Source organism: Manihot esculenta, chromosome 11 (assembly GCF_001659605.2).
Source record: "Manihot esculenta cultivar AM560-2 chromosome 11, M.esculenta_v8, whole genome shotgun sequence".
Taxonomy (NCBI): Eukaryota; Viridiplantae; Streptophyta; class Magnoliopsida; order Malpighiales; family Euphorbiaceae; genus Manihot; species Manihot esculenta.
In genome coordinates this window covers 19,600,754-19,606,490 of record NC_035171.2, presented here as the reverse complement: position 1 = coordinate 19,606,490, position 5,737 = coordinate 19,600,754, and positions in this window count along the sequence as shown.

Sequence of the window (5,737 nt, the reverse complement as noted above, 5' to 3'; positions counted from 1 at the left end):
CTCAGGTTCGGCCGCCGAACCTCAAGTTCGGCCGCCGAACATGCATGCGTTGCGGGTGTGCTTTAGGCCCCCGAAAGCATAAGTGAGGGAAGTCCAGGTTCGGCCGCCAAACCTCAAGTTCGGCCGCCGAACATGGCATGCATGCGGAGGCACATTCGGCCCCCGAACGTGGCCTGGCCAGCCACTATAAAAGGGTCCCTTAGCCGAAAACGGGCGAGCTTTTCCCCATTTTCGGCCAAGGTGAGCTCTCCGCCGCCCCTCACCGATCTTTGATGCTTTTTCTCTAGATCCTTCAAGTTTTTCACTTGTTTTAACTTTGTTTTGGAAGATTTGAGCTTTTGAGCAAAGTTTTGGAGCTTGGAGGTTCAAGAACTCAAATCTCTCCCAACCCCAAGTTTGGTCGCCTCTACTCTCGATCTTCAAGAGGTAAGAGTCGATCTCTAGCTTATTTTATGTTTTAAGCAAGTTTTATGAAGTTCATGGGGGTAGAATGCATGTTTAGGTTAAAGTATGTTTATGGGTATATATGTATGTTCATGAACAATGTGGCTTGCAAATGCTTGTGTATGTGTGTTGTAGTTAGGGTTTAAGTTAGTTTGAGACCCCTAGGAGCTTGTGTGCATGTTTTGGTTGAGCTAAATGCATGATGGTATGAGTTTGAGGCTTTTGTGCATGTTTGAACTAAGTTTCTGCCCTTTGGGAGAAACCAGGTTCGGCAGCCGAAGGGACTTTCGGCCGCCGAACCCTCTTGTGGAGGCAGTCTTCGGCTGCCGAAGCTTGCCCCCGAAAGGAGACTTTCATCTCTGTCTGGGAGTTTCGGCCGCCAAAAGTGCCGCCGAACATGCATGAGTTTCGCCTCTGTCTGGGAGTTTCGGCCGCCGAAGGTGCCGCCGAACCTGCCTGACTTTCGGCTCTGGAAGGACTTTCGGCCGCCGAACCTGCCGCCGAAAGTGCCTTGTCCAGCCTTTCTTTGCATGTTTTGCATGGATGTTTTGGAGATGTTTTAGGGGGTTTTTGGGGGATGTTTTTAGAGTTATGTTATAGTATGTTGGTCCCTCATTTGAGTCCACCTGTGTAGGTTTGGACCTGAGGAACCGAGGACCCCAGCAGTGAGTTCAGCTGCTTCTGTGTCTGTCAGAGCTAGCCAGAGGTGAGTGGAATGACTCTTATGGTTTTAAATAAATCAGTTTTGAGCATGTTCATGCATCACGGATGCCATGTGATATTCTAGGATGTTTGCATTAGAAATCACGAATATGTTGCATTGCATAATATGTTGATGATGTGGATGAATGTTGAATGATCCATTAGCCCTCATATGTTATGACACGATGATATGATATGGAAGTCCAGGTGTGGCCTGCACTACGCCCCTGGCACTATGTAAGAGAAAGACCGGATGTGGCCTGCACTACGCCCCCGGCATTATGGATTATGTATGTTATGTTATGTATAAGAGAAAGACCAGGTGTGGCCTGCACTACGCCCCTGGCATGATTGGATTATGTAGAGGGCTAAATGGTGACAAGTTCATCCTTGATATGATTATTTGTGATGTGATGCATTTCATGTTATCATATGTTTTAAATGCTTTACTATTCTGCTCACTGGGCTCTAGTAGCTCACCCCTCTCCCAAATTCCCCAGGTCTGTAGGTACAGGTTAGACAGAGAAGTCAAGAAGAGTAATGAAGTTATATGTATGTAATAGTTAGAATGTGGATGTAATACCCGGCTAGACTCCGGTATCAGAATTTCTACCGTCCGGTGGAATCTCGGATGTCGGAGACCTCTAGAAGGGTAAAACCATGTTTTCATGAGATGTTTTAAGGTTTTTGATGAGTTTTTGAATGAAAATAACCTTGGAGGAAAGCTCAGGTTCGGCCGCCGAACCTCAAGTTCGGCCGCCGAACATGCATGTGTTTCGGGTGAGCCTTAGGCCCCCGAAGGCATAAGTAAGGGAAGTCCAGGTTCGGCCGCCGAACCTCAAGTTCGGCCGCCGAACATGGCATGCATGCGGAGGCACATTCGGCCCCCGAACGTGGCCTGGCCAGCCACTATAAAAGGGTCTCTTAGCCGAAAACGGGCGAGTTTTTCCCCATTTTCGGCCAAGGTGAGCTTTTCGCTGCCCCTCACCGATCTTTGATGTTTTTCCTCTAGATCTTTCAAGTTTTTCACTTGTTTTAACTCTGTTTTGAAGATTTGAGCTTTTGAGCAAAGTTTTGGAGCTTTAAGGTTCAAGAACTCAAATCTCTTCCAACTCCAAGTTTGGTCGCCTCTACTCTCGATCTTCAAGAGGTAAGAGTCGATCTCTAGCTTTTAATATGTTTTAAGTAAGTTTTATGAAGTTCATGGGGGTAGAATGCATGTTTAGGTTAAAGTTATGTTTATGGGTATAAATGTATGTTCATAAACAATGTGGCTTGCAAATGCTTGTGTATGTGTGTTGTAGTTGGGGTTTAAGGTAGTTTGAGACCCCTAGGAGCTTGTATGCATGTTTTGGTTGAGCTAGATGCATGATGGTATGAGTTTGAGGCTTTTGTGCATGTTTGAACCAAATTTCTGCCATTTGGGAGAAACCAGGTTCGGCAGTCGAAGGAACTTTCGGCCGCCGAACCCTCTTGTGGAAGCAGCCTTCGGCTGCCGAAGCTTGCCCCCGAAAGGAGACTTTCGTCTCTGTCTGGGAGTTTCGGCCGCCGAAAGTGCCGCCGAACATGCATGAGTTTCGCCTCTATCTGGGAGTTTCGGCCGCCGAAGGTGCCGCCGAACCTGCCTGACTTTCGGCTCTGGAGGGACTTTCGGCCGCCGAACCTGCCGCCGAAAGTGCCCTGTCCAGCCTTTCTTTGCATGTTTTGCATGGATGTTTTGAGATGTTTTAGGGGGTTTTTGGGGGATGTTTTTAGAGTTATGTTCTAGTATGTTGGTCCCTCATTTGAGTCCACCTGTGTAGGTTTGGACCCGAGGAACCGAGGACCCCAGCAGTGAGTCAGCTGCTTCAGTCAGTGTCAGAGCTAGCCAGAGGTGAGTGGAATAACTCTTATGCTTTTAAATAAATAAATCAGTTTAGCATGATTCACGCATCATGAATGCCATGAGATAATAGGGTTTTGCATTAGACTCACGAATATGTTGCATTGCATATTACGTTTGATGATGTGGATGGATGTTGAATGATCCATTAGTCCCCCTATGCTATGATGATGATGATACGGTACGGAAGACCAGTGAGGCCCATTCTACGCCCCTGGCACAGTTGGACCATGTTATGTTATGTTATGTAAGAGAAAGACCAGTGAGGCCCATTCTACGCCCCTGGCACAGTTGGTCCATGTAGGGGACTATTGGTGACAAATTCATCCTTGATGTGATTAGCTGTGATGTGATGCATTTCATGTTATCATATGTTTTTAAATGTTTTACTATTCTGCTCACTGGGCTCTAGTAGCTCACCCCTCTCCCTTAACCCCCAGGCTTGCAGGTACAGGGTAGACCAGGAGGTCAGCAGGAGTAAAGAAGTCCTTGTTTTGTAATAGATAGAAAGTGGACATGACAAACTTTGTAATGATTTAATGTTATGTTTAGCCATGTTATGTAATGATGGTATTAAGGTTTAGAAGTGTGCTTGACCATAGTCTATTGTAATCCCTTTTGTTATATACATGATCTTGATGTCTATTGATGTTTATGTTTTACCAACTCAACTTCTGATGTATCGCCCATTAGGGCAAATGATGAGATCCCACTGAGGGATTAATGTTTAAGTTATGCTATGTTTAGTGCATGCACAGGTTGAGTATGGTGTATGATGAAAAGGAAAGCTTTAAATTTTTATGTATGATTGTTGATCATGTATGGGATTAAACAGGTTCACAGGTTACATGTCAGGCTTGCTACGGGTCCCGGCGGCCTTAAGCCGATCTGGATCCTAGCGCCGGTAGCGGTCCGATTTTCGGGTCGTTACAGAATGGTATCAGAGCCCTAGGTTCATATGGTCGGACCTAGAGTGTCGGGCTCATAGATGTTATAGAAGGTCAAGCACAGTAGGAAAGGTCATGTCCATTAGGATAGGATGTGGAGTCCTGTCTTACATGATGATGTGAAATGCTATGATATGAATGATATGCTATGATGTGTGATGCGGGTTCATGTGCGCCCACATGAACCATATGATGCTAATGTTTACGTGATGTGTGCTGTTTTCCAGAGAAAACAGGATGAGAGGAACTCGTCGATCAGCAAGATTGACTGGAGTACCACCTGAGGATGAGGGCACGAGCGCCCGTCCTCCATCATTGCCTAGGGCAATGTCTAGTAGGTCTAACAGAGAAAGAGCAGTAAGAGACCCTAGAAGGTCTTTGGATCTAGGTAGAAGCAGATCAGTCAGAGGAACAGTTCAGGGAGGAGCGTCCGAGGACATGGGGGATGATATGGATGTAGAGCAGAGGAGGGATGGCAGTCTGGGAGTCAGTATGTCAGACGAAGGAATGGGAGAATCCCAAGGAGGCACTCTGTAACAGCCCGGAAACCGGTACCCCTCTGTAACGGCTCCAAACTGCTCGGCACTAGGATCCAGATCGGCTTAAGGCCGCCTAGACCCGTAGTAAGCCTATCCTGAACTCTGTGTACCTGTTAAAATCCCATACATGATCATACTGAAGCATAAGCCTGTAAACTTTTCTCTATCTTTTTTTTTTCTTTCTTTATCTTTCTGTTCTTTCTCATATACTAAGTTTGGACTATGCATGCTCTGTCTGTATGCACTCAAAGAGTGATACCTGCTGTGGTACCATACAGTAACTACAGAGATAGAAACCCCTCACTAGAGTCCTCATCATTTGCTCTAGATGGGTTATACTACCATGCACCAAACCTAGTTCTCACTATCATAACATCATAAACATAACATAACATAATGATCATAAGGGATAAACATACACTAGGGCCAAGCACACTTCTATAACTCAAAACATAACTTGCTATTACATCATTTCTATACATTACATAAACTCGGTACTGTACATCATGTCCATTACTCTATGCTATTACATATACTTTTACCCTTGCTTTCTCTTTCTCTTTCTCTTCTCTGAGGCCCTGAAAAATGGGGTTAGGGAGAGGGATGAGCTACTAAAGCCCAGTGAGTAGAAACTATAAAACAGGTCATAAAACATATGCTCTCATGAAATGCGTCACCGCACAAACATTTCACATCACGGATAAACATGACCTCAAAACTCCCTCTGTCGGTACCCGGCCCCCTGAGGAGCTCACACAAGTACTATCCAAACTATTGTCCCGGCCCCACTGTTGGAGCTCACACAAGACATGGAATCTCGACAGTTCTGCGGGCTATTGAAGTCGCCTCGGTCCATCCATATCAACATCAATAATGCAATGCCTCATATTCGTGAACTAATGCAATCAACCTATTGCATATCATCATGATGCATGAAACATGCTAAAAGCATTTGGTTTCTCAATTAAAAAGATTAAGTCTAGTTCTACTCACCTCTGGCAGACTCTGAACTGACTCTGCACAGCTAACACTGATGGCCTCCTCGGTCTCTCGGGTCCGATCCTACACAGGTGGACTCGAATGAGGACCAAACTTACTTAAACATAACTCTTAATATCTCCCCAAAACCCCTCTAAAACATCATAGACATGCATGGAAAAATGGGCAAAAGAAGGCTGGACTGGGCACTTTCGGCGGCTGGTTCGGCGGCCGAAACCTCCCTC